Source organism: Artemia sp. Qi Xiang Cuo, chromosome 14 (assembly GCF_049724085.1).
Source record: "Artemia sp. Qi Xiang Cuo chromosome 14, ASM4972408v1, whole genome shotgun sequence".
NCBI lineage: Eukaryota > Metazoa > Arthropoda > Branchiopoda > Anostraca > Artemiidae > Artemia > Artemia sp. Qi Xiang Cuo.
Window position 1 is genome coordinate 33,519,717 of NC_142807.1, and position 25,856 is coordinate 33,545,572.

The window sequence follows — 25,856 nt, forward strand, 5'->3', positions numbered from 1 at the left end:
TACAAAATATGCACAATTCAACAAGAAGTTTACTATCAATGAACAACTTATGACGATTAGTTGACTCGGGAGATCATCGGCTGTCAAAGTGCTCAAATACTTAAGAATAGAATGTTCGTAAGTTCACTTCCTTAAAAATAGGGAAACAGTGCATCTTTGCAGTGCATTTTAGTACAACTTTCCTCAATTCTTGGACAACATCTTTGAGATATTTCCAAGCTGGCATGTGTTGATTGATTGTATTTATCGATTCAGTCAAATGTTCATGAAATATATTAGTTATTTTTGTGCAACTACTTAGTTTATCAGTCTGAGGGCTGCTAGAAATAGTGTCTTCTACTATCCTTCCTAAGTCCTTTTGAAGTAAATACATCATGTTAAAAGTATTTTCTGCTAATTTATCATTGGTCATGCTATATTTCATATTATTTTTAAATTCTTTCTCCAGCACAGAAGCCTTTGATTGTATTGCTTCTCTTAGGCTTGAAAGACGGGGAAAATCCATTGGCTTGAAAAAGAAAATCCATTGGCTTGAAGAAAAGTTGCTGCAGCCCGGATATTCTGCATCAACAGCATCCTTTTTTTCTTTCCGTTTTTTTTTTCTCCACAGATTTTTAACATTATTATAGTAAAGTTATAAAGGATCGATATACTACTACTACTACTAACAACTCATCAAAGCACCAAGCCAACTGAGGCCAACACAGCTACTCACGCTCCTCCTTTATCCCAATCATTTCGAAGCCTCCCTCTTTACAACCTCCCAGGAAACTCCTATTTCCATGCTTTGCGAGACTCGAAGCGTTGAAAAAAATTTATTACGTCAGATTAACCAGCATCACAAATGGTACCGGTGAAGCACCAGTGTGTAGCAATATAACATAAGCTACTACAGTGTTATAGAAAACTGCAGTTTTCTATAACACTGATGTTTCTCGTTATTCCAGCCAAGGGACCGTAAGTTTCCTATATAGGGGTTTCGGACAAGGTGGTTCTAATAGTGTACTTCTTGTTTTGATCTGACACTATTTCCAGGAGTTATAGGCTATCATATTTTTTAGTATTGGATGTGATCGTCTCTTTCTAGGTTCCTAGCTTCTGCTGCAACCCGGATTTTTCAAGCCAACATATTTTTGTTTTTCAGGCCAAGAGACAGTTAATTTTCTGTATAAGGGTATTGGACAACGTGGTTCTAATAGTGTACTTCCTTTTTTTTTATCTGACTCTAGTTCTAGAAGTTATGGACTATTTTATTTTTTACTATGGGCCGTGATCGTCTCCTACTAGATTTCTAGCTGCAACTGCAACCTGGATAATATCTATCCTTATGTTAAAATTATAAACAGAAAAAAGCCTTTGGCTTGTTCTTATTTTGAATAGTAGGGACGAACTTCAGAGAATCAGGCAGCTAACTAAGTCCAATTTGTGACATGGTTTGTTCTTTACTAGGTTTCAGCCATCTCTACAGCCATGATACCAATGAAACTTACATAATCCCTAATTATTATTAATAAATACTATGGGCTTGAGTTCGTTCTTCACTTTAACTATTTTGATCTTCCTATGGAAGATGATTTTATTACCATTTGCTACTACAGCGTTGAACAAAAAAGCAGTTTTTCGTAAAAATTGATTTTACTTTAAAAATTAATTTTTTAATTAAAAAAAAGTCTTTTAACCATACAAATTGCCTTTAAAATGAGCCATTAAACAGATCTCAACGATGTTCCAGTGCCCAGCTATCTGCGGAAAAGAGGTGCCTTATATGCAGAATATCATGGTTTCAGCCACTTTTCTTGATTTTCAAGCCAATATATTTTCCTTGTTGTTCAAGCCAAAAGATGGTAAGTTTCCTATATAGGGATTTCAGACAAGGCTGTTTTAATAGTGTACTTTTTATTTTGATGTAAGTCAGGAGTTACGGGACGAACTTCAGAGAATCAGGCAGCTAAGTAAGTCTAATTTCTGGCATGGTGTGTTCTTTAATAGGTTTCAGCCATGATACTGATGAAACTTACATAATCCTTGTTTATCATTAATAAATAATACGGGCTTGAATTCGTTCTTTACTTTAATATTTCCAACAGAACGGACATTTTCTTTATTAGAGATAATTTTTCCTGCACAATATCCGCACAATTTGAATGTTTCCAATAAGTAAGCCATACAGGCAATTGACATATCGAGATGATTTCTCTCTTCCTCAGGTACATACTTATAAGTCTCCTCTTGAAGAATTTGATTCATAAAATTGAAGCCTTTTTGCTTTGAAAAAGAGCCAAGAGGTTTTACATTATTTGGCAGTTTTAACTGCTCGCAAGAATCACCAGGAACTGATGGGCATTCGTCTTTTATCTCAGCTACTTTTGTTAGATTATTCCCAAAGATATTCATAATTTCCGATTCTTCAGTAAATACCCGAGGACGCCTAGGCTCCAGAAAGCTCGTAAAATTTTTCATCCTCAGTTTCGAAATCGCAGCTTCTACAATGGATGTTAATTGAGCAATACTACCTTTGCTTCTAATTGTTTGTACATCTTTAATAATTCTGCATCTTTCTACTGGCTTGTATAAGCTTCTAACAAAGTTTGCTAGAACAGAAAAATGTGGCGCCAATGCTTGTAGTGTACGAAGAAAGCTATAACATCCATTGTGTGGATGACAATAAATTGAATGTCCCGTTTTGTCAAGCCGAATTGACTGGTTTGCGCAGTAATTGAATTTATCCACAATTTTTACAGGGGAATCCATTGACGAATCTTCTTTCACATCGGAAACTGGGCAAAAGAGTATCTGACATATTTCTATGTCAAGGGGCTCATATTTGCAGAGATCTCGATGACATTTCCATTTAATTGGGTGATTTTTGTCTGCCAACCGGATTTTTATAGTAGAATTTATGTTGGTGGCCCTCTCTAAAGCATTTTCATTCAAATCCTATATTGTATATCGTTTACATATCTTACTGAGAATTTGACTTTGTATATTAGTAATCCATTCTTCGTCATCAAACTTGGTAGAATATTGTGTTTCTGATCCTTCTACTAACCTTCTGAGAAAAGAAGGCACAAAAGTAGAAAATCTGTGCCCAGTTTCATTATCTTACTGGTTTTGTGTTGCACTTATACGCAAGTAAGTTTTACCAATTTTTACAGCTTTATTATTACTAGACAAGAAATATGGCTTTTCCTTCCTCGTCAATTGGAATTGCAGCGCAAAGGTCACCACTGTGACCACATCTCAATCAATGGTTGACACCAAAGATTTTATACACGGATTCGAGATGATATGCTTTGTTAGACATAAAATGTTCCCTGACATTTCCCATTGCAAGGGTGAATTCTTCAACATCAGGGACATAATCTGTTTTTGGTAGATGCTCCAAAAACTTTGAACACTGCTTTTGGATGCTTGCATGTAGCTTTGCTAGTGAATTTGAAGCTATGTAAGTGACCGCGTTAGCTTTTTCTAGCAGCAATTTAATTTCAATCGTTGAAAACTTTCTATTATTTTTCTTGTATATATCAAAGATAGTACATGAGTTTTCTAAGTCTGACTTCATATTTGCTACAGTTCTGGACCTATATACCCTTTTTTTTTCTATAATTTCTTACAAATAAACTTTATTGTCTGTTATTAGCAAGAGTCGAATTGTGCTTGGACTGGCTTATGAAACAGGACTGTGCGTTTTTCGTCAACCTGCGGCTTCTATTTAAATTCTTGTAGAATTTGCTGACTTTGTCTGATGTTTTTCTCATGTGTTCCTTACGAGAAGGGCATAACTTATAACCCTTGCCCTGAAGACTGTGTGGGGAGTGTCCTGCTCAAAGGTATAATTTCCTGAACCTTAACTGCATGGAACAAAATGGCTATCTCAAAATTTTTATTGGATGTGTTTGGGGAAATGGTGGGCATGGAAAAATGTTAGTTGCCTTCCAATTACTTTTGACTATTAAAAAGGGCACAAGCCATTTCAATTTCTAATCAAATGAACCTTTTTTGAAGTTTCTACAACAACATGTTCTGTAAAAACTTTATATGCCCCCAGGGCATAACTTACAACCCTTGTCCTGAGGGATGTGGGGAGGATGGTCATCCTCAAAGACCTAATTTCCAGAACTTAAGACTATGTTGAATAAAATGGCTATCTCAAAATTTTGATTGGATGTGTTTGGGGAAAAGGTGGGCAAGAGAGGGGGGCTTGTTGCCCTTAAATCACTTTTGACTATTAAAAAGGGCACTAAACCTTTGAATTTACAACTGGATGAGCCATTTTTCAAGTTTCTACAACAAAGATTTCAATAAAAAACCTTATATGCCCCCGGGGCATAACTTATAACCCTTGCCCTGAAGACTGTGGGGGGAGTGTCCTGCTCAAAGGTATAATTTCCTGAACCTTAACTGCCTGGAACAAAATGGCTATCTCAAAATTTTGATTGGGTGTGTTTGGGGAAATGGTAGGCATGGAAGGGGTGTTGGTTGCCTTCCAATTACTTTCAACTATTAAAATGGGCAGTAGCCCTTTGAATTTCCAATTGAATGAGCCTTTTTTGAAGTTTCTACAACAACTCCCTTCTATAAGAACCTTATATGCCCCCAGGGCATAACTTACAACCCTTGCCCTGAAGGGTGTGGGGGAGTTTCCTCCTCAAAAAAATAATTGCTTTCTGGAAATCAACTATGCTGAACAAAATGGCTATCTCAAAATTTTAATTGGATGTGTTTGGGGGAATGATAGGCATGACCTTTTTTGAAGTTTCTACAACAATGCCTTCTATAAAAACGTTGTAAGTTATGTCCCCAGGGCATAACTTATAACCATTGGCCTGAAGGCTGTGGGTGAGTGTCCTCCTCAAAAAGATAATTTCTATGTGGAAATCAACTACTCTGAACAAAGTGGCTATCTCAAAATTTTGATTGGATGTGTTTTGGGAAACAGTTGGCATGGAAGGGGTGTTAGTTGCCTTCCAATCACTTTCAACTATTAAAAAAGGCACAAGCCATTCCAAATTCCAAATGAATGAGCCCTTTTCAAAGTTTCTATGACAACTTCTTCAATATGAAGTGCCCTGCTCTAAAAGAAAAAAAAATGATAAATGATACACTGTGACAACATTGTTTTTATGCCCTGACTCTGGGGGTTGTGGGGAAGTGTCCTGCTCAAAAACATATTTTCTATCTGGACATCAACTATGCTGAACAAAATGGCTATCTCAAAATTTTGATTGGATGTGTTTGGGGGAATGATGGGCATGGGGGGGCTAGTTGTCCTCCAATCACTTTTGACTATTAAAAAGGGCACTAGCCCTTTGAATTTCCAATTGAATGAGCCTTTTTTGAAGTTTCTACAACATTGCCTTCTATAAAAACCTTATATGCCCCCAGGGCATAACTTAAAACCCTTGCCCCAAGGGTTGTGGGGGGAGTGTCCTCCTCAAAACATATTTTTTATCTGGAAATTGACTACCCTGAACAAAATGGGTATCTCAAAATTTTGATTGGATGTGTGGGGAGGGGGGGCTAGTTGCCCTCCAATCATTTTTGATTATTAAAAAGGGCACTAGCCACTCCAATTTCCAATTGAATGAGCCCTTTTCAAAGTTTCTATGACAACCTCTTCAATACAAAGAGCGGGAATACAAAAAACCGGGGAAATGGTTATATAGAATGTTCAGACTGGCATGTTAAACATTGAAAAATGGATGAGGGTTAACAGACTTCAGCTAAACCATGCCAAATCCCATTTTCTAATGTACGGGAGAAGTAGCAATTACTGCCCTTGGATTGACAAAATACAGTTCGGTGAAAATATTCAGTCTCGGGAAGTTTCTACAAAGTATCTAGGGGTGATTGTTGATGAGTGTCTTAACTTCAAAGAACACATTTCATGTGTTAGTGGCAAGGTTACAAGAAACGTTGGGATGATGAGGAAACTGAAGCACTTTTTTCCAAAAGATATTATGAGATTGCTTTATTTTTCTTTTTTTCGCCCATACCTTCTATATAATAGCCTTGTGTGGTCAAGTACGTTTTTAAATCACCTTCGTCCCCTTGGAAGTTTACAAAATAATGCCCTACGTGTTTTAACTGGAGATAATCGTAATATGTCTGTTCGACATAGATATAATGAAGTAAATATACTACCGATTGCTGGATTATTCCATTTTTATAATGCTCTTTTTATGTTTAAATATACACGCGCGTTATTACCTGAGTGTTTTAGGGAAATGTTTACAAGTGGTGTTAATTTCCATAATTACTCGACTGGAGCATCGACACTAGTTCGGTGACCTCGGGTTATTACAAAGCGATCCGTTTTTCTATAAGACATGTTGGCCCTCAGGTGTGGGAACTATTACCTCAGGCTATTTTAACAATTGATGAGCTGAATGAATTTCGCAGTAAACTAAAAGGATAGTGTTTGTCTACATATGAATTTTAATCCCTGCTGAGCGAATTTTCTCTCAAGTGATTGTGATAAATTTTTTAGGGGAAAGGCGACAAAGAGATAGAATAGAAGACGGATTTTTAATTTTGTGTCTTCGGTGTCCAGTTAGGTCGTGAAATTTATTAGAAATTAATTTATTTCTTTTATTTTTATTTATTTTATTATTATTTATTGTTTTGTCTTCTTCTTTTTAATTTATTAGAAATTAATTTATTTCTTTTATTTTTATTTATTTTATTATTATTTATTGTTTTGTCTTCTTCTTTTTTTTTGGTGGGCGTAAGTGTATCCAAGCTATCAAAGAAAGTAAACAGAATTTTTTGCAAATGGTATCAAGTTTTCCATTTCAGGTCAACTAGACGAGGTATGAAACTAAATTAAACACTTCTATTTGTGTCCAGATTTTTAAGAGGGTGTATGATGTCAAAAATTGCTGAAAATTTTTCTCCAGCATAAAAATAGCAGGCCAAAGTATAAATATTTAAAAAAAACGAAAAGATTTAAAGTTTTATTTCTTTTTCTCTTAAACGACTATGTCAATATAAAACGAACAGCAATTAAATAAAAAACTTTTGCCACAAAATAAGTTTTTCAAAGAAAAGTAAAGAGCTCTATAATAAACAAAACATTAGCAAAAATCAAATCAAATAATCTATCAAGCGTGAAACTACCACAAATCACCATCGATAAATAAATGAAACCCAAAACGAACAGAAATTACAATAAATTTTCGAGTCAAACTCAAAACGAGCAGAAATTAACATAAGTTGGGCTCAAAACCTCTACGCCTTCCCAAGGCCAGAACATAATTTGCACTTTACTGAAAAAATACAAATGAATGTGCATTGACAGTTGGATATATATATATATATATATATATATATATATATACTGATATTTAGTAATCAAAATCTTAATATTATTTGATTTATTAAAGTTATAGAAGTAGAAACATTTAAATTTTTTTCAGTAAAGTGCAAATTATGTTCTGGCCTTAGGAAGGCATAGGGATTTTGAGTCCAAGTTATGTTAATTTCTGCTCGTTTTGAGTTTGACTCGGTAATTTATTGTAATTGATTGTTATTTATTGTAATTATATATTATTTATTGGTTATTTATTGTATTTTATTGTCCGAACAAATTCATAAGAAAATCAATACCAAACTATAAAAATCAGGGGCAGCCCTAGAAATCTAGGCCAAACCATAGAAATCGACCAAAACTATACTAAAACTCCTAATTAAAACTCTAAACTAAAACTTTAAAATAAAACTCTAAACTAAACTCTAAACTAAAACAACTCTAAACGAAAACTCTAAACTAAAACTAAACTAAAAATCTAAACTAAAACTCAACTATAACTCTAAAAGAAAACTCTAAACTAAAAATCTAAACTCTCAGCTAAAACTCTAAGCTAAAACTTTAAACTGAAACTCCAAGCTAAAAATTTAAAATGAAATTCTTAACTAAAACTCTAACCTAAAACTCTACACTAAAATAACTCTGAACTACAACTTTAAACTAAAACTCTAAATTAAAAATAAACTAAAACTCTAAACTAAAACTAAACTAAAACTGAACTAAAACTCTAAACTAAAAATCTAAACTAAAACTCTACACTCGAACTCTTAAACTAAAATTCTAAAGTATGGCTATAAAACTATCAACTCTCAACTGAAAAATCTCAACTAAAACTTAAAAATCCCGACGAATTCATTAATTAGGGGAAGAAACTAGGGGCATCCTCTTGAAATTTGGACCAATTCACAAAAATCCAGAACAAACTGTAAAAATTGGATGTATCCTCTTGAAACGCGGACAAATTCATAAAAATCAAGATCAAACTGTTGAAACCAGGGGCGCCCCTAGAAATTTAGACCAAACACTAGAAATCAAGACCAAACCGTAGAAATCAAATGAAACTGTAGAAATCATTGGCAACCTCTAAAAAGTTATAACCAATACAAAGCAATCCTGTAGAATTAGTTTAAGTTATAAGCATTGCATGAAATCAACATAAACCCATAAAATCAGGGTCAATCCATAAGAATCCCGACCATATCAGAGACATCAAGACAAAACTGTAGAAAACATAATCGGTTAATAGAAATCCATGATAAATCCTCTCGAAATCATGATCAATGCATTGAAATTTAAGGGAATTCATAGAAATCATTACCAATGCTTATAAATTCAGCCTAATTCATAAAAAAACAAGCATTCATAGAAATCATAAGCAATGCATAGAAATCGACACAAATTCATAAGAATCGGGGTCAAACCTAAAATTTCCGACAAAGCCAATAACATAATGAGAAACTTTATAAATACTGACAAGTCCATAGAAATCCTAAAAGATCTCATAGAAATCATAAGTAATGCTAAGAAATCCCGACGAATTCATAAAAAACAGGGCTGACCCTAGAAATCCAGACCAAACCATAGAAATCAAGACCAAACTGTAGAAATAATGTTCAACTTCCAAAAAATCATAAGAAAACCAAAGAAATCAAGACCAAAGCACAGAAATCAAGATCGAACTAGAAGTCTTGGCCAACCTCTAAAAATCATGACCAATAAGTAGAAATCCCAGCCATTTCATAAAAATCAAAACCAAATTGTATACATTAAGGCCACTCTCTTAAAATCCGAATATATTCATAAAAAAATTAATACCTAACTATAGAAATCAGGGGCAACCCTAGAACTACAGGCCAAACCATACACATCGACTGAAACTATACTAAAACTATAAACTAAAACTAAACTAAAACTCTAAACTAAAACTCTAAACTAAACTATAACTAAACTAAAACTCTAAACTAAAAATCTAAACTCTAAACTAAAACTCTAAACGAAAACTAAACCAAAACTCATAACTAAAACTCTAAACTAAAACTTTAAAATAAAACTCTAAACTAAAATTCTAAACTAAAATTAAAGTAAAACAACTCTGAACGAAAACCCTGCACTAAAACTAAACTAAAACTCAACTATAACTCTAAACTAATGCTCTAAACCAAAAATCTAAACTTCAAACTAAAACGCTAAACTAAAACTTTAAACTAAAACCAAATTAAAACTCTAAACTAAAACTTTAAAATAAAACTGTAAAATAACACTCCAAACTAAAAGTAAACTAAAACAACTCTAAACTAAAATTCTAAACTGAAAGTAAACTAAAAATCTCAACTAAAACTAAACTAAAATAAACTAAAACTCTAAACTAAAACTCTAAACTAAAACTCTAAAATAAAACTCTACACTCAAATTCTTAAACTAAAATCCTAAGTGTGGCTAAACTAAAACTCGACAATAAAACTCTAAACTAAATTTCTAAACTAAAACTAAACAAAAACTCTAAACTAAACAATCTAAACTACAATTCTAAACTAAAACTAAGCAAAAACTCTAAAGTAAAACTAAAAGTTTACCTTATAGTTTTAGTTTTATTTAGTTTTTGTTTAGGTAAACTAAAACTAAATAAACTCTCAACTAAAAAATCTAAACTAAAACTTAAAAATCCCGACGAATTCATTAAAAATCATGACCAAACTCTAGAAATTAGGGGCATCCTCTTGAAATTCGGACAAACTCACAAAAATCAAGACCAAACTGAAAAAATTATATGTATCCACTTGAAATCCGGTCAAATTCATAAAAATCAAGACGAAACTATAGAAATCAGGGGCAGACCTAGATATTCACACCAAAACATAAAAATCAAAACCGAACCATAGAAATCATAACCAAACTGTAGAAATCATTGGCAACCTCTAAAAAATCTTAACCAATACAAAGAAATCTTGTGGAATTCGTTGAAAGTATAAGCATTGCATGAAATCCACATAAACTCATAAAAATCAGGGTCAATCAATAAGAATCCAGACCATATCAGAGACATCAAGACAAAACTGTCGAAAACATAATCGGTCCATAGAAATCCATGATAAATCCTCTAGAAATTAAAATCAATGCATAGAAATTTAAGGGAATTCATAGAAATCATTACCAATGCTTATAAATTCAGACTAGTTCATAAAAAACTAAAACTCTAAACTAACATTCTAAACTGAAAGTAAACTAAAACTCTAAACTAAAAACGCAAAACGAAAACTAGACTAAAACTCTAAACTAAAACTCTAAACTAAAAATCTAAAATAAAACTCTACACTCAAATTCTTAAACTAAAATCCTAAGTGTGGCTAAACTAAAACTCGAAAATAAAACTCTAAACTAAATTTCTAAACTAAAACTAAACAAAAACTCTAAACTAAACAATCTAAACTACAATTCTAAACTAAAACTAAGCAAAAACTCTAAAGTAAAACTAAAAGTTTACCTTATAGTTTTAGTTTTATTTAGTTTTTGTTTAGGTAAACTAAAACTAAATAAAACTATCAATTAAAAAATCTAAACTAAAACTTAAAAATCCTGACGAATTCATTAAAAATCATGACCAAACTCTAGAAATTAGTGGCATCCTCTTGAAATCCGGACAAATTCATAAAAATCAAGACCAAACCGTAAAAATTAGGGGTCGGTCGAAAGCAGGATCAGCCGCTTTGTGGCATGTTTGAAACAGGTTTGATGCGGCATGGCCGCATAGAAACAAAAATGAATTCTTGTCGAAAAGGGGCATGTTTAAGAGCAAGCGTCACAAGACTTGTTTTGTTTCTTAAGCTAATACGAAGGTGATGACATGCCAATTCTAAACCAAAAATGACTATGGAAATGCGGTACGTTTAGGCATTACGTCAAAAACTGGTTTCTGTCACAAAACTTGAATGTCTCTTGTTTTGACTTTTGCCAAGGATACAAAGACATATCCATCGTATATATGGGTCTGCTAATTACGAGTTATGGAGTTTGTACTTTGAATAGAAGATGGCATATGAGACGCGAATCTCTTATTTTTAAGTGCTATTTTAAAGTCTAATTTTGGATGTGTCAAACGTTCACAGATCTAGATAAATATTTGCAGGTACTGCAGATTATACCATATACAGGTTTTAATGTGTCCTTCGCAGTGAAAATCAGTGACCGGTAGCACTAATTTATGAAAAGTTTGGCGGGGGATATTTTCCGCTGTTTGTGTTGTTCCAATAAAATACCAAAACAGGTTGTTTCAATAAGAATTCTTGCAAACTGGCATTTTTATTAATCTAGAGGGTTGGTTAAAAAGTAGTTCTTAATCGAAAATTTGAATAAACTTGCCCTGAAAATCAGGAATGCTTAGCAAACTGTCACATGTCAAACACTATTAACTGGGAAATTTGATTCAGGAGGCCCTTTTTAAGACTTAACGAAAAAAATTTAACTTTAGTGTAAAGAGCAGGGTATTGAGGAGGAGGCACCACACAAATATATCAATTTCTGTTTTTTTCTTAAGTTTTAGTGCTGCTCCTTGTTTCAGTTGAAAAATAGTTTTTCTTAAAACTTAATTTCTGATCTTTTTTTGAATAATAACGGGACACACACCTCCCCATTCATGAAAATTTCCCAAAAGAAAACTCCCCCAAGGAGAGTTCCCACGCGCAAGATAGTACCCCCATGAATTTTACCTCGTACAAGTTCATGCTTACTGCAAATGCCCATCCCCCCCCAAAAAACAAAAATCTTGTTCACTATTCTGGACGAAAAATTCTTTCTAACTTAATCTAACTCGAAAAAATACTTGTTTTTAACTTTATTTATGATCGTTTTTTAATTAATACCAAAAATCACCTCTATGTTGAAAATTTTTCAAAGGTCCTTCCTCTCCAACAGGAAGTTTCTTGTGTGGAAAATTTTACAGCAGAGAATTATTACTGATGATAGTTCTTCATGGATTACTTCTCATGAGGTAAATGAGAAAATTTTGCTTATGAATTCAGGCAAACTTCCCCCCGTGTAAAATTTTTGTTGAAGTCAACCACCCCCCCCCCACGATTTTCTGGCGTCCTCTTTTCACTGTTTTTTCTCACTCTTCCTTTAGAATAAACTTGTATATTTGGTCAATTTTGGCCCCTTTGTCAAATTGCCCCCCCCCCCCAAAGATTTTGCTCATTTGGCGCTTTTGTCACATTGCCCCACCCCTCCCACCAATTTTTTGCTATCGATCCGCCCCTGGACTAGAGCTCTCAATTACTGATCTAATCAGCATCCTCCAGAGTATCAGTGATCACAAGGTGGAGTTGCAGATGACGAAGGGCAGTCCCCCTTCCATATGTAATCGATCCCTACTTATTTTAGGATTTAATGATACTCTAATTTCATGATAACAGCGTAGACCAGAAATATTCCCAGAATGCAGACCAAAAAGCAATTCAGATACATTTTTTAAAGTTTCTTTTGTCCCCTCCTCAAACAAAACATATCCCCAAAAAAATGAAAATTCTGGTTATGGCCCTGGTGATTATACATCGTTTTTTACTCCCGCAATGCCCTTGTCTCTCACTTAGAATTAATTCTGTATTTATCTGATGGTTCAATTAGAACTATGATGTTTTGGCATTAAAATACACCATTTGGGATATCCCCCTCCCTCCCTAACTGCAGAATACTCACAGGATTCTATTGTAGAAGTTGAAGGGCCTTTTTAAGTTTATAATTTGTCCACTGCTTACAGATAGGATTTGTAATTGGAAAACTTTGAAGATATTTTGTGCAACCTGCAAATCGCGAATTTGAACTATCAGCTGTCAAGTTCGTGCTTTCTTTTTCATAAGAAACAACGGTACTTGTTTAGAATCTAGGTACACACGCGAGAAGTGGAGTGTCGTTAATTAAAATGAAATAAAACAAAATGGTAAGAAAATTTAATAGTTTAGAAACAAAAATGGGCTATATATTTACACATTAGGGGAGGGGGTGGGGTAAAGCATAGCATATGCTTTTTTTTGAGACAACTCATTCACAGATTCTGAAAGGTGATATGGGCCTGTTTTCGTTAAAACTACGTAGGTCTATTGTGATGCTTAGATTTTGGTTGAAGCTCATTAGGTGTAATGAAGATAGACTAGAAAGAGCTGCTTATTATCAGATGTTGAGTTATGGTTCAAAAACGTCGTGGCCATCCCAAATTAGCTAATTACGCAAATTATAACGGCAAAATCTTTCAATTTACTTGCGTTGAAAAGTTTTCCTTTCAATTCAGATGTTAAAGCAAAACTTTTGGTTAGCATTCCACTTTGCTCCAGGGGTTGTAGCCATGTTTGTTTGTTTAGGTAAAAATAGACAGAAGTAAAAATTCATAGATCATAAGATCAAAGACTGTAGACCAAATACTATTAAGATTTTCAGGAATAACTATCAGCAAATGTATATTAAACTGACAATAGAAATTCACTTGTATTTTCTTTCAAACAGTTCGTGGTAACGAACTGTAAGTAAGGAGCGATCTGGCTCAATAGTAACCAAAACTCCAAAAAACAGAATTTTGATGCCCCGTATTAGAGAACCCTACTGTAGAAGTTTCAAGCTCCTATCTTCAAAAATGTGGAATTTTGTATTTTTTGTCAGAAGAAAGATCACGGATGCGTGTTTTTTTTTTATTTTTTTATTGATTTCCCCAGGGGTGATCGTATCGATCCAGTAATCCTAGAATATCATAAGTGGGCTCATTTGAATGGAAATCAAAAGTGCTAGTGCCCTTTTGGAGTGACCAAAAAAATTGGAGGGCAACTTGGCCCCCTCCCACGCTCATTTTTTTTTTCCGAAGTTACTCAATTAAAATTCTGAGATATCTATTTTGTTCAACATAGTCGAAAATCTAATAAATATGTCTTTTAAGATGACTGAATTCCCCACTGGCCCTAAGGAAAGGGCCGAAGTTTATGAACTTAGCCCAGTGTTTACATATTGTATTGTTTATTACGAAGTATACATACCTTTTCATGATGAATTTTGTTCTGGTGGGGTGGGGGCCGGAGGCGGGGGTTAAACGGGGAAATATTTCCGGGAAAGATGTTTCCTTGGGGTAAGGGACATTTCTATGAAGGGGGCGCCGGATTTCCCAGCATTATTTAAAAACGATCAGCAATTAAATTAAAAAAAACTAGTTTTTTCAACTGAAAGTAAGAAGCAACATAAGAACTTTAAACGAACAGAAATTATTACGTATATGGGTGGGATCACCCCCAAGTCAATACCTCGCTCTTTACACTATAGTTTTTTGTTAGTGCTTTCAAAAGAGCTATATATTCTAATTAAACAGCCTTTGTCATTCAGATATTTGTGATTTAAACAAATTTTTGACTTTAGCGTAAAGAGCGTCTTATTGACTAAGGGTAGAACCCCCTAATATACTTAATAACATATACGTAATAAAAAAAAAACAATAAAAAAACAAGCGATACGGCTCAATAGTAATCGAAACTTTTAAAAACTTTTTTTAATGCTAATTCTAAATATATAAATTTTATTAAGTTTAGTATTACTCATAAAAGGCTACGAGCCTGAGAAAATTTGCCTGATTTTTAAAAGAGAGGGGAAACATCCCCTACAAGTGAAATAATTTTAATTAAAATTACACCGTCAGATTCAGCGTATCAGAAAGCCCTATTACATATGTTTCAAGCTCATATCTGCAAAAATCTGCAACTTTGTATTTTTTGCCAGAAGAAAGATCACGGAGGCGTGTTTATTTTTTTTTTTCAGGGGTAATCGTACCGACCCATTGGCCCTAGAACATCAAGAGAGAGCTCATTCGAACGGAAATTAAAAGTTAAAGTGCCCTTTTCAGTGACCGAAAATGCTGGAGGGCAACTTGGCCCCATCCCACGCCCCTTTTTTCCTAATTTCGTCTGATAAAAATTTTGAGATAGCCATTCTGTTAAGAATAGTTTAAAAACACAAAAAATATATCAAACAATTCGTGGTAACGAACTGTAAGTAAGGAGCGACCCGGCTCAATGGTAACCAAAACTCTAAAAAACGGATTTTGATACCAATAGATACATCAAAATAATCAGATTTTAATTTTGATTTCAAATATAAAAGTTTCATCAAGTTTAATTTTACAAATCAAAAGTTTAGTGGCAGAGAAATTTTGATTGATCTTTGAAAACAGGGAGAGACCCCCTAAAAGCTATATAAGCTTAATAAAAATCACAACATCATATTCAGCGTATCAGAAACCCTACTGTAGAGGTTTCAAGCAGCTATCTACAAAAATGTGGAATTTTGCATTTGTTACCAGAAGAAAGATCACGGATGCGTGTTTATTTTTATTATATTTTTTTTCCCAGGGGTGATCGTATCGACCCATTGGTCCTATAATATCGTGGGAGGGCTCATTGGAACGAAAATTAAAAGTTCTAGTAACCTCTTAAGTGACAAAAAAATGGAGGTCAACAAGGCCCCCTCCCACGCTAATTTTTTCCAACGGTCACCTCATCAAAATTTTGATATAGTCATTCTGTTCAGCATGGTTGAAAATATGATAACTATACCTTGTAGGATGACTTAATCCCCTGGAGTCCCCGGGGAGAGGGCTGAAAAGTACGAAATTCACTCATTGTTAACATATAGTATTAGTTATTGGGAAGTATACAGACATTTTCAGGGGGGATTTTTTCTGGTAAGTGGGGGGGTCGGGGGTTATATGGGAGGATCTTTCCATGAAGTAAGTTTTCATTGGGGAAGGGACATTGCTATGAGGGGGCGCCACATTTCCAAGCATTATTAAAGAAAAAGATCAGAAATTAAATTAAAAAAAAACAAGTTTTTCAACTGAAAGTAAGGAGCACCATCAATACTTAAAATATACAGAAAAGATTACGTATATGATTGGGTTCAACCCCTAGTCAATACCTCGCTCTTCAAAGCAAAGAATTTTAGTACTTTCATAAGAGCTATTTATTCTTATTAACTGCCTTTGAGATTAAGGAGTCATTTTGAAAGAATTTGAACAGAATTTGAACTTTAGCTTAAAGAGCAAGGTATTGGCTAGGGGGCAAACCCCCTAATATACGTATTAAAAATCAATGAATACAGAAGTTCGTTACGTAAGTTAATTTGTAAGTTACGTATATTTATTACTAATCAAAACGTTCGTAAATAAAATTAAACAAGTTTTGAAAAAGCCATTTAATAAAAAAAAGTAAAATTAATATGCAAATTTTGTTTTAATTATTCATGTACGGTGAGCCAAAATCAAAACCTGCATTAATTCAAAAACGTTCAAAAATTAAATAAAAAAAAAGTTTTTTTAACTGAAAGTAAGGAACGATGTTAAAACTTAAAACGAACAGAAATTATTCCGTATATGAAAGGGGCTGTGCCCTCCTCAACGCCTAGCTTTTTACGCTAAAGTTTGACTTTCTCACAACTCTTTTTTAAACAATAACAAACTTTAGCGTAAAGAGCGAGGCGTTGAGGAGGGCACAGCCCCTTTCATATACGGACTAATTTCTGTTCGTTTTAAGTTTTAACGTCGTTCCTTACTTTCAGTAAAAAAAAACTTGTTTTTTTAAAATTTAATTTTAGTAAAGTGCAAAGTATGTTCTGGCCTTTAGAATGCATAGGGGTTTTGACAGTGCCGTAATTTCTTCAAAATCCTGGGAAGGGGGGGGGGGTGATAAAGCTGGAGCCAAGTTATCCAAATTAAGTGAAATTGACAGTGAATATTTTTTTTTGGGGGGGGGGGGGTGCAACGGAAACGAAAAAATAAAAAAAAATGCCAAATTTATATGTAATCCCTTATGATTTCTGGGAGAACTTCTGGTTTACGCTGTTGCCAAGAAAGTAAATAGGAACATTAAACCCCAAAATAATCAAAATTTATTTCGTATAGGAAACTACTATACCATATTCTTCCACACTTTTGCCTCGTGGTCGCAGAAGCTTCAGAGCGTGCTCATTAGATTAGAAATTGAGAGTTTAAGTGAATTTGTTTTATAGATTGAAAGTGAATGTAGACCAATGAGTCACGGCAGGGGCTGAGTATATTTTTTGACGGAAAAAGCCTTCTACGATTTATTTTACTACAAGAACAGATAATTTTGTCATGCAGGGAGAGCCAATTTTACCATCATTATTTTAAAAACGATTATAAATTAAATTTAAAAATATTTTTTTTCAACTGAAATTAAGGAGTGACGTTATTACTCAATACGAACAGTGATGAGTTTAATATAGAGGGAGGTTCCCCAGGGGCTTCATTTGATAGGGCCAGGCGAAAGTAGTTTCTCCTTCTCTCAGTACTGCGGAGAAGAAAATTATTATATATCCGATTCCCGTTGACTGCCCCCCTCCCAATAAAATGCTGGGGATTTACCTCTGGGTTTCGCTCCTTCTTGATACGTTTTTCTTTACGCTAGGGCTTGACGGTTTTTAATTTTGTCCCAATTTTTTAAGAATGACTCTTGAAACGCAAGGGCCGTTTAATTAGAAGGATAAGCTTTTTCATAAGCACTAAACAACTTTAGCGCAAAGAGCAAGGTATTGAGGATGGGAGCAACCCCCTCATATATGGAATAATTCATACTCATATTAAGGTTTGACTTTGCTTCCTACTTTCAGCTCAAAAATAATTTTTTCAATTTGATAAATAATAAAACTCTGGAGCCTTATGTCTCTTCACTATAAACAATTCCTTTGTTAAAGAAAAAATATGTAGAAACAGTTTCCCTTTCTAAAATTATTTTACAGGACTTCATGTACCTTCTAAATCACCTTAAATCCTAAGGATTTGTTCCCAAACTGGGTTACCCTTACCTTTTGGAGTACACCAAAGTATCTTAGAGTGTACGAGACTGGCAAATAAAAAATAAAACAACCTTTAACTCTAGGACTGACAATTTCATTCATATTTTAGCTATAGTTTACTTAGTACCGTTAACTGAGAAAGGGTACCTAAAACATTTTGTGGGTAAAAAGGAGTACAGTGTCTAAATAAGGTTGATAACCACTGATCTTGATAATAACAAAATTCTTTCAATTTGCTTGCGTTGAAAACTTTTCCTTTCAATTCAGATGTTAAAGGTTTATATGTCTGTTTGTTTGGGTAAAATCGACAGAACTAAAGATTCTATGATCATAAGATTAGAGATTGAAGATATTTTAATAAATATCTATAAATAAATAGGAATAAATATCAGAAAACGTATATTAAACTGACAATACACATTCACTTGTATTTTTTTTCACTAAGATGCAAATTATGTTTTTTCATTTGGAATGCATAAGGGGTATTGACAGTCGTGTAATTTCGTTAAAATCATGTGTGGGGTGGACTTAAAATGAATTTTCCAAAATTAAGCGAAAATAACAATGAAAACTGAAAAATTATCCATATATTACCATAAAGGCAAAGATATTAAAAAAAACTGACCTGTTTCTCAGGATACTTGGATTATGCATGCATATCTTAGTATTGACAATATTTTTTTGTAGACACTACAGTTCTACTGAAGGGAGGGGAAAAATGAGGTCGAGGGAGGGCTTTGGTTCTGAAGAGGTAGTTGCCATCCATGCCCCACATCAAATTACGCCCCTGGGTTTTGAGCCCTACTCATGTTAATTTCTGCTCGTTTTTACTCTGAGTCGGTTATTTATTGTAATTTCTGTTCGTTTTGGGTTTCATTTATTTAATGAGGATGATTGGTAGTAGTTTTATGCTTGGCAGGTCATTTGATTCTATTTCGCTCATTTTTAGTTTAACGGAGTTCATTTCTAGTTTTTTGATTTTGAATTGAAGTTATCAAGTATTTTGCAATATGTTGTATAGGTTGAATCAAGACGCTGGGTAATTGTAGACAGAGAAAAGCCAAGACAGATAGTCCAAGTAATTGAGAGGCCTTCCTTTGAAAGATTAATTTGTGGAAAAAGTTTTTTTATTTAATGTCAATAAAGAACGAACACAAATTAATTTTAGACTTTTTCCACAAAACAAATTTTTCAAAGAAAAGTAAAGAGCTCCATTGAGCCAAACATGGGTAGAAATAAATTCAAATAATTTTTAAGTTTTGCTTCTAACTCTACTTTTACCTTGCTTGCTTAAACTTGGTTCACCCGGTTCTAGGAGTTTACCCCCCCTCCTCCCAGCATTTACCACCCTAAGAAATACCCCTCAAGAAAATAGTTCTCCCCCTCCATGGAAAATACCCCTGTGGAAAATACTTCACCAGAAAATATCCCTAAGAAAATACCCCCCCCCCTCCCAGAAAATACCCCCAGTGGGAAATAAGACTTTCCAAATTTGATATTTTTATTTTGGTTTTGTTTTTTAATTTTCCCTAGCGGAAAGCAATTTTGTTTCTTGTGTATTATAGGCCATTCACTCAAATTAACGCTTTGTAAAACTCGAAAACAAATTGGTTTCTTAGTTCATTTCTTTTAGTTTAGCGTGAGACAAGACAAAGATAAGTGACAGAATAGATGAGAACTATATAAAATTTTGGCTATATATTTGCAAAAAAGGGGATGGGTAAAGTATTTGGACAGTTTGATGTAAGAAAACAATCCTTGCTTCATAATATGCAGAATAATTATACCTAACACATTTTTCAGGCAGACCCGCTTTACTTTATCCCTCCCCCGCTTAATGTGCAAATATATAGCCCAAATTTGTTTCTAAGTAGCGAAGAAACTCAAGAAAAAATTGGTTTGTTCTCGTGAAAATTAGTCACACATCGTTTGGGAACAGATCGGTATATCTATTACCGCCACTTACTGCAAGTTCTGGCATCGATTCAGCATTATTGCCACTAGTTTGTATCAAGTTTCAACCTATTGTTTCATAGACTGAGCGCTGAGAAAATATTCTGTTCTAATTTAGAACTGAAGCGTGATAGATATCTTATAAGTAAGCCAAAATTTCTGTACACCTCACGGAAAATAAAAAACAAAAGTCATATACAATTCCCAAATTTTGAAAGACTTTAGGGAGCTTAGGGACTTTAGGAGTTTTAGGGAGCGTAAGATTCTTTCAGTTTATTGTGCCGCGCTCATAACTAACAATCGAGAAAATTATTCCGTATATGAAAGAGGCTGTGTCTTCCTCCGGGGTCTAGGGCGGCACCCAACTATACTTCAATCCCTATACATTTTAAAGTTCGAACTTATTACTCAACTTCCTCAAATCTTTAGAAAACGTACTTATTTTTCACATTTTCAGAGGGGACGACGGTACTTGTTTCGAGTCTAGGTTACTTACGCGAGAAGTGGAGTGTCGTTAATTCTGATGGGATGATATTTTCTGGGACGAAAATATAATAGTTTCGACACGGGGAATGGGCTGTGTATTTATACATTAGGAGGGGGTGAAATTTAGCGGACAGCATATGCGTAATGTTCAGACGTATTTGTGCGCATATTTTGCTAGCTCATATAGAACTGTTTTCGCTAAAACTTCGTAGGTCTATTGTGATACTTAGATTTCGCCTGTCGCTCAATAGATATAATAAAAATAGACTAGTAGAGCTGCTTATTATCAGACGTTGAGTTATGATTCAAGGAACGACGTGGTCATCCCAAACTTAGCTAATTACGCAAATCATAACGGCAAAATCTTTCAATCTGCTTGTATATGAAAGAGGTTGTCCTTTCAATTCAGATGTTAAAGCAAAACTTTTGGTCAGCATTCCACTTTGCTGCAGGCGTTGTAGCCATGTTACTGTTTGTTTAGGTAAAAATAGACTAAGTAAAAATTTATTGATTATAAAATCCAAGGCTGTAGACCAAAGACTAATTATGATTTTCTGTCAATAGTCTCATACAGGATTTGCATATCGAACTGACGATACACAGTCACGTGTGCGTTACTCAAGCAGTTCGTGGTAACGACCTGTAATTCAATGACAATTGAGCGCAAAATTATTGAAAGTCATTTGGGAATACCAATGGATATATTCAACTTAATAGCTAACTCTGTTATCCATGAATTTTGGAACTATATAGGTTTCATCGAGTTTAGTCTTACTGCCATCTAGAAGTGTATGCGTTTCAGAACCTTTGACTTATTTACAGACAAAGGCTGTGAAAATATTCTTTAAAGTAATCTAGAACTTTAATGAACGAGCACACCATTGGATTTGCGTATCAGAGCACCCTACTGTCAGAAATTTCAAGCTCTTATCTTCAAGAATCTGGAATTTTGTATTTTTTGTCAGAAGAAAGATCATGGATACGTGTCTATGTTATGTAATTGTTTTATTTCCAGGTGTGATCGTATCGATCTAGTAATCCTAGAATATCGTAAGTGGGCTCATTTGAATGGAAACTGAAAGTTCTAGTACCCTTTTGAAGTGACTAAAAATTGGAGGGCAACTTGGCCCTCCACGCTTATTCGTTTCCCGAAGTCACCCATAACTAAAATTCTGAGAAAATCTATTCTGTTCAATATAGTCAAAGATCTGATAAATGTGTCTTTTAGGATGACTTAATCCCCACTGTTCCCAGGGGAAGGGCTGCAATTTATGAACTTTGCCCATTGTTTTGGTTATTATGAAGTTTACAGACATTTTCATGAAGGATTTTCTGGTGGGGGGTAGGAGGAGGGAGTTACTCGGGAAAATCTTTCCGTGGAAGATGTTTCCTTGGGGTAAGGGACATTTCTATGAAGGGGGTGCCGGATTTCCAGCATTATTTAAAAACGATCAGAAGTTAAATTAAAAAAAAACAAGCTTTTTCAACTGAAAATAAGAAGCAACATAAGAGCTTAAAACGAACAGAAATTATTGCGTATATGAGTGGGATCACCCCCAAGTCAATATCTCGCTCTTTACGCTACGGTTTTTTTAGTGCTTTCAAAAGAGCTATCTATTTTAATTAAACAGCCTTTGCGATTCAGGGATTTGTGATTTAAACAAAATTTTAACTTTAGCGTAAAGAATGTGGTATTGAATAAGGGGAGAACCCCCTTATATACGTAATAACATATACGTAATAAAAAAACAAGCGATACGGCTCAATAGTAATCGAAACTTTTAAAAACGGAGTTTTGATGTCAATAAATGTATCAAAAGAATGGGCTTATAATGCTAATTCTAAATATATAAATTTTATTAAGTTTAGTATTACTCATAAAAGGCTACGAGCCTGAGAAAATTTGCCTGATTTTTGAAAGAGGGGGGAAACATCCCCTACAAGTGAAATAATTTTAAATGAAACCACACCGTCAGATTCAGCGTATCAGAAAGCCCTATTACATATGTTTCAAGCTCATATCTTCAAAAATCTGCAACTTTGTATTTTTTGCCAGAAGAAAGATCACGGAGGCGTGTTTATTTTTTTTTTCAGGGGTAATCGTACCGACCCATTGGCCCTAGAAAATCAAGAGAGAGCTCATTTGAACGCAAATTAAAATTTAAAGTGCCGTTTTCAGTGACCAAAAATGCTGGAGGACAACTTGGCCCCCTCCCACGCCCCTTTTTTCCCAATTTCGTCTGATCAAAATTTCGAAATAGCCATTCTGTTCAGCATAGTTGAAAAACCCAAAAAATATAATAGACAGTTCGTGGTAACTAACTGTAAGTAAGGAGCGACCAGGCTAAACGGTAACTGAAACTCTAAAAAATGAATTTTTGATACCAATAGATACATCAAAAGAATCAGATTTTAATTCTAATTTCAAATATATAAGTTTCATCAAGTTTAGTCTTACCCATCAAAAGTTAAGCGCCTGAGAAAATTTGGCTGATCTTTGAAAAAAAGGAAGAAAGACCCCCTAAAAGCTATAGAAGCTTAATAAAAATCACATCATATTCAGCGTATCAGAAATCCTACCGTAGAGGATTCAATCACCTATCTAAAAAAATGTAGAATTTTGAATTTTATGCCAGAAGAAAGATCACGGAGGCGTGTTCATTTTTATTTTATTTTATTTTTTTCCCAGGGGTGATTGTATCGACCCATTGGTCCTAGAATATCGTGGGAGGGCTCATTGGAACGAAAATTAAACGTTCTAGTAACCTCTTGAGTGACCGAAAAAAACGGAGAACAACTAGGTCCCCTCCCACGCTCATTTTTTCCCAAAGTCACCTGATCAAAACTTTGAGATAGCCATTTTGTTCAGCATGGTCAAAAATAGGATAACTATGTATTTTAGGATGAATTAATCCCCCGGAGTCCCGAGGGAGAGGGCTGAAATTTATGAAATTTACCAAATTTTAACATATAGTATTGGTTATTGGGAAGTATACAGACGTTTTCTGGGGTGATTTTTTCTGGTAGTTGGGGGGAGGGGTCGGGGTGTATATGGGAGGAGCTTTCCTTGAAGTAAGTTTTCATTGTGGAAGGGACAATGCTATGAGGGGGGTGCCACATTTCCAAACACTATTAAAGAAAAGGATCAGAAATTAAATTTAAAAAAAAAAAAGTTTTTCAACCGAAAGTAAGGAGCACCATCAATACTTCAAACGTACAGAAAATATTACTTATATGATTGGGTTTAACCCCTTGTCCATACCTTGCTCTTCAAGCCAAAGAATTTTAGAACTTTCATAAGAGCTATTTATTCTAATTAACGGATTTTGTGATTAAGGAGTCATTTTTAAATAATTTGAACAAAATTTGAACTTTAGCATAAAGAGCAAGGTATTGACTAGGGGGAGAACCCCCTAACATATGTATCAAAAATCAACGTATACAGAATTTTGTTACGTAAGTTAATTCGTAAGTTATGTATATTTATTACTAATCAAAACTGTCGTAAATAAAATTAAACAAGTTTTGAAAAAGCCATTTAATAAAAAAAAGTAAAATTAATATGCAATTTTTATTTAATTATTCATGTACAGTGAGTCAACATTAAAACCTGCATCAATTCAAAAACGTTCAAAAATTAAATAAAAAAAACAATTTTTTTTAACTGAAATTAAGGAACGATGTTAAAACTTAAAACGAACAGAAATTGTTCCTTATATGACATGGGCTGTCCCCTCCTCAATGCCTCGCTGCTTACTATAAATTTTTACTTTCTAGAAACTCTATGTTTTTAAAAAAGAAAAAATCTTTAGCGTAATTATCGAGGCGTGGAGGGAGGCACATTCCTTTTTATATTCGGACTAATCTATGTTCGTTTTAAGTTTAAATGTCGTTTCTTACTTTCAGTAAAAAAAAATTGTTTTTTTTTAAATTTAATTCAGTAAAGTGCAAAGTATGTTCTGGCCTTTGGAATGTATAGGGGTTTTGACAGTGCCGTAATTTTTTCAAAATCCTGGGAAGGGGGGGAGGGTGGTGGTGGTAAAGCTGGAGCCAAGTTATCCAAATTAAGTGAAAATGTCAGTGAATATTTTTTTGGGGGCGGGGGATGCAACGGAAACAAAAAATAAACAAAAATGTCAAATTGTTATGTAATCCCTTGTGATTTCTGGGAATACTTCTGGTGTACGCTGTTGCTATGAAAGTAAAGATTAACATTAAACCCCAAAATGAGCAGAATTTATTTCGTATAGGAAAGGACTATCCCTTCCTCATCCACACCTATGCCTCATGGTCGCAAAAGCTTCAGAGGGTGCTCATTAGATCGGAAATTGAGAGTTCAAGTACCTTTTTTTTATGAGTCTACCGTGTAGGTAGACCCATGAGCGTCGGTAGCGGGTGGGGGGATTGTCGGAGGGAAAGAACCTTCAACGGTTGAGTATAAAAAATATTCCATGTACAGATATTCTAATTTTAGAGTATGTTGACAGTTATTTTAAAAATTGTCCCCGACAAGAGTAGCAGGGGGAGGCATGGCGCCCCTGGAAATTTGGGACTTTTAAGTAATTATAAAGAAACCAAAGGAAAGAGAGCAGAATAGGGAAAAACCATGGAAAAATATTTGGTACCCTATTTTTGACCTCCTTCAATAGATATTGATCCATAGTAAGGAAAATATAAGCTCCGATTTGTGACTGAGTAAACCCTAACCAGTTTTCCACAATCATTTTTTCTGTCCGAGATTATTGGAACAAAAATATCTTTTGTAAGCAGGCTATTTTTTCGTGTGTTTTTTGTTGCTACTTACTTTTTTCATTTTTAAATACTTTGAATTTAATCAACATTTCTTTCCCATTTTCTATAGAAAACTTGTTTGTCTCAAAGTTTCATTAAATAAAGAAAATAAAACAAGCTTATTCAACGGCAAGTAAGGAACAATAATAAAACTTAAAACAGTTGAATAAACTTGTTTTTTTTTCTGATCGTTTTTTAAATAACACCAGGATATATGGCTCCACCTCCAAGGAGAAATCCCCCTCCCCAGAGGAACATCCTCTGGACAATTCCATCTTGTCGTAAATTTAACCCCGGACAATGATAATTAACATCTCGACACAAAAATTTAATCGGCAAAGAGAAAGCAAGACATCTAAAGAAATTTCGTATATTAATTCTAGTTAAGTCACCCAGTTCAAAATTTCTTCTAAAAATTTCACTCCCTGGAAGCTTTACTCTCCATTGAAAAATCTCCCGGCGGAAAATTTGTCCTCCCTGCCCCAGC